Source organism: Artemia sp. Qi Xiang Cuo, chromosome 4 (assembly GCF_049724085.1).
Source record: "Artemia sp. Qi Xiang Cuo chromosome 4, ASM4972408v1, whole genome shotgun sequence".
NCBI classification, from domain to species: Eukaryota; Metazoa; Arthropoda; class Branchiopoda; order Anostraca; family Artemiidae; genus Artemia; species Artemia sp. Qi Xiang Cuo.
Window position 1 is genome coordinate 89,439,754 of NC_142797.1, and position 10,268 is coordinate 89,450,021.

Genomic DNA, 10,268 nt, shown 5'->3' on the forward strand with positions numbered 1-10,268 from the left:
CATTCACCCGGATCAGTTGACAACTGTGGCCTGTAGGCGTTGCTAAGAAAAAAAAAGAAATGATGAATTTTAAGTGGCTATATTTGTTTTTTTGAAAACAGGGAAGGAGTGATCGGATTGAGCTAAAATTTCGAGGATAAGCTCCCGGGCCCTAGGAAAGCTTAACCTCTAAATTTCAGCTCAATCGGACAACGTTAAAGGGGGGCTGTGGTGGGAGGGTCAAAACTTCCGGCCCAGTTTACCCCATGAAGATAAAGTCGGAGGAGGATGAAATTTTGCAAGTTTCTTAGTTTGAGCTTGGGCTACAAAATGCAATTACCGCCGTCTCTCTGCGACCTCTAGGACCTGAAATCGCTTAACATCGTGGTGGGTCACCTCTTTATAGAGGCACAAGTGTGCCTCCTTGATCTGTTTTCCTTTAACTGTTTAGAGTAATTTTTCACCTTGTGTAATTTACCTGCGTCATAAATACTAAAACGAGAAGACCACTCCTGGGGGGGAAATGGCGCAAATTTTGTTCTTGAAAAGTATATAAAGTTGACGTCACTTACATTAATTTCTTTTCCAAAATTAAGCATCTAAATGAATTTTCTCGAACTTTTTACCTATCTTGGTCTTCTTTACGCCATGAAATCACAAGCTGCGAACAAAAAAAATGATATTATTACAAGAAAAAATTTGTCCATAAATTGCGATAGATACCATCTAGTATAAGACGAACACGGCTCATAGTAACAAAAAACAGCCTGAGAACCCTAAAAACGGGATCAGGTTGAAACAAAATCTAAACCATTGGAACTACCTTGGCCAAAAATTCTATAAAGGAAACTTACAGTTCCTTGGCTTGAACAATAAAGAAAATACATTGGCTGGAAAAAAAGGGAAAGTGATTGCAAACACAAAATTCTTCACCTTTTCTTTCCATTTATTCTTCTCCTTAGCTAGAGGGGCTTCATAGGGAATTATTTAAGGGCCAAATTTAAAAGACATTACTACATATGCGTGCTTTTGTAATTATCAAAAACCCGCATCTAAAATGAAATTAATTTTGACCAAAAATAGAAACCCTAGTGAAACCTTTCCATATACAAGATGATGATCGTAGCTGCGCGATCGTAGCTTGCGCGATTTTATTTTATACAATGAAAATATATTTATAGTTTCTTAGCAACAATCCTACTTTTTGAATTGAAACCAGAAAAAAACATGCAAATTTTATAATATTTTTTTAGAGATTAGGTGAAGCCATTTTCTAAATAATTCATTAAGGTTTCCTGTGAGCAAGCGAAATCATGGTTCCCTAGTAAAAGACGAACACGGTCCTAGTAACCAAAAAAATGGCAGAAAACCCCTAAAAATGGTGTCGGATCGAAATAAATGAATAAATAACACAGTTGCTCGCTCAAAGAGAGTAAATAACATGATATGTTTTTAAATAAAATGATATGTTATTTCGAAACCTAGAATAGGTACAATGCTCAATCCAAATTATCTCTAGGTATCGTTGATGTTCTTAATTATTTTTGGAAAGTACAATATCAAATACTTAATATATAAAAAAAAAAATCTGAGTAGGTTTATGATTCAAATTACAAACATCAAGATATGCCAAGTATATTTAGGATAATAAGCTGCTTGAGAATGTGCTCACTTGTATAAGCTGTTGAAGCGAAATTTTCCCCAAAAACACTTAAACGCCGTGACTAATCTTGAACAACAAAAAGGAAACGTTTTACTAGCTGGTTATTCTATTTTTTCAATCTTTGGAAAAAATATGATATTTCGAAGCTATGAGACCTGCTAACTCTTCATTCAATAGAACAATTGTCCCTTAGGAATTCAGCAGTCCAGGGGTAGCACTTGCAGATATACCACTCAGCACGAATCATTACTTGTTATGGTTTAATAGTTGGCTTTTTATGTTGTTCTATTTATTTAAGAGCGAGAGAGGATGAGCATATGTAGGTTTTATTTTTGTAGCTAGACATAAGACATACCTTAGTACTTCAGTTTAATTAAATCTACGTTCAATGTTTTGTTACAACAAGCATCCTTGATTGCTATACTTCGCGCACCTTAGACTAAATTAGTCTATATTACTAAGGATTTAATTCAGTTTTAGATGTCTTATTTTCGTTTGTGTTACTCCTATGCCCTTTCAAAGGATAATAGAAAGGTTGGAACAGAAAATAACCCAAGGTAGAAAGCTCGTGGTCTACTGAGAACGACAAGTGGTGTTGGACCACGTCTTGTGGGAAGCCTGGGTAGGCCCATGATTGTTTTTTGTAATTTTTTTTAAACGATCGTAGGAAGGGATATTTCTCAGTCCTTCAAGTACAAGAAATTAGTATTTTTATGCCAATCAGGGCCAGTCAAAACAATACTTAAAGGTTGAATAGAAACTTCAGTGAGCTAAGTTTTCGTTTTTTGGATCAGAATGCTTTGAAAGATAAACAGAGAGTTTACTTTCTTATAGCTCCGAGGCGAAAAAAAAAAAGAAAAAAAAAAAGAAGAGAAAAGCGTTTTAATTTCATTAGTTTATATCTATGACGTATACAATAACAGAGAGATCACTGTTCTATAGTTCTGTGACAAAAATGTTCTTTAATTTCATTGGTTTATCTATGACATATATTTTGCTCTAATTTTTGTGACATATTTTCGCAAGTCAGTCACGTTATATCTTACCTATACTGACTCAGATCCCCTCGAATTTTCTATGAAAATTCGACCCAGGTCCAAACAAAAATTGATGTCATCAAAAACAAAACAAAAATTTTTTTACTTATCGTTTAATTTCTACCAATAAGAAGACTGCAAGGTGATGACGGTGATGTCTTTACTAATGGTTTTATACATGGATTAAGTCGAGGCAAAATATCCTCTCTACAACGGGCATAAGAGTTTTCTAAGATGTAGAATCCCTGCTGAAATTGCCTTCCACGTGGAGATTGAAAAAAAAAATTTTAATCAAAAATAAATCAAATATGCCTAACTTGACTTAAAAATTCGATAATCTGACACTATTCTTAGCTAGAGCTTGATCTGACTCGTGTTTTGCTCTATTTTTAGGTTTTCAGTGTTTAATCTTCCTTTTTACCTGCCGTTTTGTTAATTTTTCTTGCTTCAAATATCAGTCAATTTCTTATTTAACTATTCTAATAATCAATTCGTACTCAATTTTTACTTTAATTATTTATTAAAATATAATTTCTCAATAAGTTATTAATTAAAATTTAATTATCTCAATAAACTATTTAGAACCTGATAATTTATTTAAGTTAGACTAAGGTTTATGTTTAACTTGAAAAGACTGTGCTTCATTTAGTGAAAAACGTTTATTTTTGTAAAAAAATTTTTCCTGTTTCCCCCTTTTTTAGTTTATGCGAAATTTATTTGAGCAACATGTATATTAAATTATCCAATTCTGATATAGTGAATACCAAAGAAATTTCCTCTTGAAACCTATATTTCTTCACCCCCATTATACCCGTACACATCTCAGTCAGTTTTCAGTATATTTTGATATAGCTACTTTTTTTTTATCAGCTTAATTAAGACCTAATATTTCGGATATTAGTTTATTTTTAAAATAATTTTATTTTTTAAACTTTTAACTTCATTAGTCGATACACTTATATAGGACAGATTTATAAAATCAAAAAAAAAACTACAAGTCCATAAGCGTATAATTATATTAAATATTTTGTCTTATAGTCGATTATAATTATTTTAGGTCTACACATTGCTCATTCATGTGTTTCTTACTCGAGTAATATTTTTACTAATAGCCAACTATGGGTAACTATAACCAAACAACCTAGTGGTACGTTTATATGCAGAATTTCACTGCGGATGTGAAATTAAACCTCAATAATAATATGTATAATTTTAAAACCATTTAAACAGTTAAGATATATGGATTGAAACCCTGTGAATGTCCAATGGCGACTAAGTAAAACCCACAAGGAATTCCCTATTAATGTTAAGGTGTTTCTCGCTTAACGGATTCTAATAAGACTTTAATATAATATTTATTTATTTAGTGCTGAAGGATTTGCTCAAACAATAGCCTTCTAAAAAGATATTGATGTCAGTTCTTCATTATGCTTATATTCTTTGCCAAGCATTAACTGGAATCTACGGAGGCAAGCTTGGAAATCCCGCATCTAATGACCTTATTCGAAAAGCGAATATGAGGCACCAATGTTGACTTGCAATTACGGAAAAATCCTGAGACTAAGAACCTCTGCATTTCAGCCGTTAAACCCGGAACCCCATGAGAACGTCTAAGCCTAGAAATAGGGAAGACATCAGAAAACTAGTGGGTATAGAGGTCTCCACTAGTCCTTGTTATGTCTTATTCCCTCATTGTAGTATCGTTTGCGTAAAACCGTGTGGTTATGACGCTGCAACATGCGTTTCTTATACAGCACGGACTTGCGTGAACAATGCAGGCATGAAAAATATTGTAAAAGTAGACCTCAAACTTAATAATGTAGGGTAAATTATGTTTATCTAATATAGATATTTTCGTTATCAAAACAAATTGAAGACTTTTCTCTTTTAGATTTTCATTGTGAGTGCTAATATTAGTGTGTTTATTTAATTCTGTCTCAGAGCTAAGAAGTTATAAACCAATTAATGCGTGAATTATTGTATGTATATTTACTTAAAAGAACATGTGATTCTGCCGCGTTGTCTTTATTGCAGGAAAGTAAATGGACACTTTGGTCATTGAGTATTACAATAAGCTGCCCAGTACAGATACGACCCGATAACATCTATTTTATCATATCTCAACCAACGAAGAGTACTCACCATAACTCCACTCAACTTTCATCTCCGCTTCGTCTACGAAAACAACAGTTACCTTCGATCGTTGTTTCTTCGACTATGAACCATATTACGTATCAGGTAACACTATATTTGAACCTCAGTATCAGGTGGTTTAACTAACTATATAATCGAATGCACGCTGAGAAACCCAGCGGCCAGTAAAAGATATAAATAAGTAGATATCGCTTTTGATACTCACTACGGAACCAATAATCATTTGACAGAATAGTGATGATATTTGAAGATAAACGATATTAAACGATATTTAAAGTTAAATGATACTTAAAGACATTTGAAGATATTTGAAGACAAAATTAAAGACAATTTGAAGTTTAATTCTGAGAACTCCATCAATCAGCACACGATAGACGATATTTGAAGTTAAATGACACTTAAAGACATTTGAAGATATTTGAAGCATAAATTAAAGACAATTTTAACTTTAACTCTGAGAACACCATCGAGCAGCACAAGATAAACGATATTTAACGATATTTGAAGTTAAATGATAGTTGAAGATATTTGAAGCTGAAGTTAAAGACAATATATTAAGAGAGTCACTATAATATGACGACAACTCGTTTCAAAAGGCACAAATGAACAATTTTACGCGAGAATACATTCTCTATGTGCCTCAAAAATCCTAAAAATGATATGCTGAGAAGAAAAATACCAACACCTGTAGTGGGAAGAATCATTTCCCAGTTGACTATTTGAACGATATTTAACGGTCATTTCCCAGTTGGCTATTAGGAAGAACCTACCGTGTAAAGACAACTAGATTCAAACTGTTCCATGAAGAAACCATAACGTAAGTGCTTCGAAATTTTTGCCAGGACAAAAGGAGTGAAGGACAGTAATTTACAACAGAAGGGTGTAGTACGCTAAGGACACGAAAGGTGATGAATAGATGTGAAGCTACATGTGTTACTTCCTAACAGCTTTGACAATGCAAAAATCTAAATAGTGAAAGTGTTTTAATGTCATCTGTGAATATGTTGAACCAAATATTGTATGTTATAAATCATTTATGTATGTACCACAAATAGAATTAGGTGTAATATTATTATTTTATTCATTTAACGTTGTGTAGATAGTACGTAGTACGTCATATAGACAGAAAAAAAAAAAAAGTAAAAAAAAAAAAAGTAATCTTTAGTATAGTAGCTAACCTAGAACCAAAAAGACACAGAGTCCGGGAGATGAATTTTATATATGGATATATAACAAAACAATAAAAACCCTTGAAAAACTTTAAAACTCATGATGGACAGTAACTAATGACGGGGCGTCATTATTTCAGGGGAAGTGTGATCTGTACCGGGAGAAAAACACTATATATTTGAAATACCAAAATAAAGTTCCTTCTTTAATTCGGACTCCTATAATTAAGTTAAATCTAGTTTCAAAAATGAAAAAGTCTTTAATCAGCAAAGAAAAGAAATTGCAATCTTTGGATTTCGCCAAGACAGTGAGCAATAAGAAAAGTGCTACGCACAATATTTTTAAGGAAGTTTAAACGATAAGAACCGTGTGAACGCCTAAATCATCAAAAAGATTTAAGATGTATTATTGGACGAGGGGTCGCGTCCTTGGGGCACGTGAGCCAAAGGCAGGCAGTCCCTAGAGCGCAGGACGAAAGAACTGCGTTTGGGAGTAGGGTAAATGTGTTTTTTAATTTCAATTCGAAGTGAGCTCTGACAAGGGGAGGACGAAACTATTGAGGTCACCATTATTGTCTTCGAAGTGACCCATTTCTTTACAACTAAGCATGTACGTTTAATAAATACATTGTCTATTCATAAGTATTAGTTTATCTTGTATGTCTGAGTATATTCAGGTAATGGGTAACTAGTTCGCCAGTCTCCAAGGTAAATGCTCCCAAAGGAATCTGATCTCCAAGTGGCGCTATAGGAGAAATCTCTATCGCCACGAGCAAATCTTTTCTATTACCGCAAATAATTCTTCAATGGTACAATAGGAATTCCAAAGTATAATTTCATCTTTCACTGTGTTTTAGGCCTTCCTTTTTATTACAATCAAAATGTTTCCCTCTTGCATCATTCATTCGATATTTTGATCCTGTGATAAACTTATCTCATCTCAAGTCCCACAACATTCCAGGAAAGTTTTGTAGCAGCCTTTTGAAATAGCTCCAAACAAAATTTCTCTGGGGCAAATCTTACATATATATTCCTCGGTTTTCTCTGGTTACCATTTACTTTCTACCAATCATATTTCTCACAGAGCACAAACATAACGCACACCAGAAAATCTAACGCACTCCACTCCCATGCACATATCTTACCTTATATGATTTGCCAGTGTCTCCAACTTTAGAGCATAAAATGATCAAACAATCCTTGACAACTAAATGACCAGATCAGCTAGCAAAAATGGTAGGCTTCTAGGATATTGCCTTGATCTTAATGTTAGTTGTTCTCGGTTAGTTAAATTAGATTAGATTAATTTATTTCAAAACGACCTAGTTAAACATGATCCATAGGTAACGGCTCATGGGAAGAAATAAATACACTTGCGCTGGGGGGTTACAACAAACTATTTCAACATGCTTAAAGCATAACTTTTAAATTTATAAGTAAATTTTAAACTTCATTTTCACACATACTGATGAAAAATCACATAAAACACAGAAAAAAGAGAATAAAAAGAAGAACATAATAACAACAAAAAATAAATAATAACATATACCTTCAATCTCTGAATCATGGTTTCTCACCATCCTAACAAAAAATTCTTTACTTTTTTTTAAACAAATGCTGGTGTTCAGCCGCCTTAACACTATCTGGTGGGAATTCCGTACCTCCTGGCCCAGATGTTTCATTTGAAATCCAGTTCGACTTCCACTTCTATACTCTGTTACCATGTTATTAACATTCCTTGTATAACAGTCATGCAAATCATTATTTTGTCAAACAAAAATCTAAAAACACCGATGGACACACTTCATGAAAACACTGGTAAGGAAAAACCACAGCCTGGTAGTCACGAAATTGTCCCACACCCATCACCTTTAATTTCCTAAAACATGCTACTGTATTGTTAGTTTCTTTAACGTGCCCCCTTATCAACGGACTGCCTTATTCTGTAATACCTGTACAAGCCTAAAATTATCAAAAAATTTACTAGCCCATAACACACAGACGTACGATATATAGGGGCTAATTATAGCATGATAAAGAAGTAACCACACCCGACCTGATACGAAGTGCTTCATTCGACGTATAATTCCAAGGCCTCTGGCAACTTTTGATGCCACAAGATCACTTTTACGTTTCCATGACATTTGGCAGTCTAGGTAAAAACCTAGATACCTCATTAAATTAACCTGTTCTAGAGAGTTACCAGAAAATAATATTTGCCCACCGAGATCAATGGGCTTTCCAATTCGAATAAAAACCATAAGACTTGTCTTTTTTACCTTAATCCCCAACATACTTAAAGACGTAAAAACACTTAAATCATTAGTATATACCAAGGTACTACTTCTGAGCCTTTACGTTCCTTCCGGTTTTTCTGGTAGGTAAACAGGTCATTACACTCGGTCATTACACTATTTGTCAAGAGGATTTGCGTAATTTCAAAAGTTCAGTGTCTTTTTTTAGTGGTAAACCAGAAAACCGATGTATTTGGGATTAGAATAAAATTTTTATTTTTTATTTTTTTGATTTTTAAAAAAGCTTCATTTTTATAAAGATCACTTACAATTTTTTTTTGGGGTTTTTTTTAAAAAAATTCAATCCCATTAGGAAAAAAAAAAAAAAAAAAAAAAAAAAATTTCGTTTCCTTAGTTTAAGGTATAAATTATTTACTTAAACTGCGTGGGTAACACTTTTAAAAATTTATTAATTTTTAAAAAAGCTTCGTTTTTTATAAAGATCAGGGGCTTTTTTTAGAAATGTTTTTTAAAATACTTCCAGGCCCGTCTGCATTTACGGTGTGATTTTTCATCAAGATCAGATAGGAGCTTTTAACTTCTATAGTAGGGTTCTCTGATGATGTGATTTTCATTAAAGTTCTATGAGTTTTAGAAGGTGTTTCCCCCTTTTTCGAAAACATGGCAAACTTTTCTCAGGCATGTAACTTTTGACCAGTATGGGTAAACTTGATTAAACTGATATATTTGAAATCATAAAGATTCGCTCTTTACGCTAAAGTTTTTTATTGTTTAAAAAAATAAAGTTGTGAGACAAGGTCAAACTTTAGCGTAAAGAGCGAGGCGTTGAGGAGGGGACAGTCCCTATCATATAGGGAATAATTTCTGTTCGTTTTACTGTCGCTCCTTACTTTCAGTTTTAAAAAACTTGTTTTTTTTATTTTATTTCTGGTCGTTTTTTAGTTAATGCAGCTTTTATTTTCATAAAAATTTTAATTTTCTTTTTCTAAATGAATGTCTTTACAAATTAACTTAAGTAACTAACTTCTATATTCCTGTATTTTTCTTCTGGCAAAAAAATACAAAGTTGCAGATTTTTTGCAGATATGAGCTTGAAACCTATGTAATAGAGTTTTCTGATACGCTGAATCTGACGGTGTGATTTTCATTAAAATTCATTCACTTGTAGGGGTGTTTCCCCCTCTTAAAAAAATAAAAAAAAAAATCGGGTAAATTTTTCTCAGGGTCGTACCCTTTGATGAGTAATACTAAACTTAATAAAATTTATTTATATTTAGAATCAGCATTAAAAACAAATTCTTTTGATACATTTATTAACATCAAAATTCCGTTTTTTAAAAGTTTGGATTACTATTGAGCCGTGTCGCTTGTTTTTTATTGTTTTTTTTCTATTTAGTATATTTTATTAAGTATATGAGGGGGGGGGTTCCCCCCTTAGTAACAAACACACTCTTTTAGTTAAAATTATAAAGAAAAAATTTTTGATTCACAACCCCCCTGAATGAGAAAGGCTGTTTATAATTAGAATAGATAGCTATTTTGAAAGCACTAAAAAAAATTATAGCGTAAAGAGTGATGTATTGGCTCGGGAGAGAACCCCTTCACATACATTATAATTTTTGTTCGTTTTTATTTAGAAATGTGAAATTAATAATAGGAGCACACTAATTATCAAAAAACAAGAGGATGAGGAGGGAAAAACTTGACAGATTAAGAATTAACCCATCAAACTGGAAATAGGCAACTTTTATTTTTAATTATAAATTTTGCCTTTTTTTTTCAATGAATAGGATAAATGCAATAGACCCCCTTCTTAAAATAAACCAAAATTGAGAGAAGCTTCATTAATTAAACATGCTAGAAACTAAATTATAATATATTCTGGTATAATTACACACGATATTGATCATAAAACAACCACCTAACATATACTACCAGGGAACTACCACATCAGTGTTAGCTCAACACCCTCTGGAATGGCGTTGTAAATGTACGGAGCTGTTTTTCATAA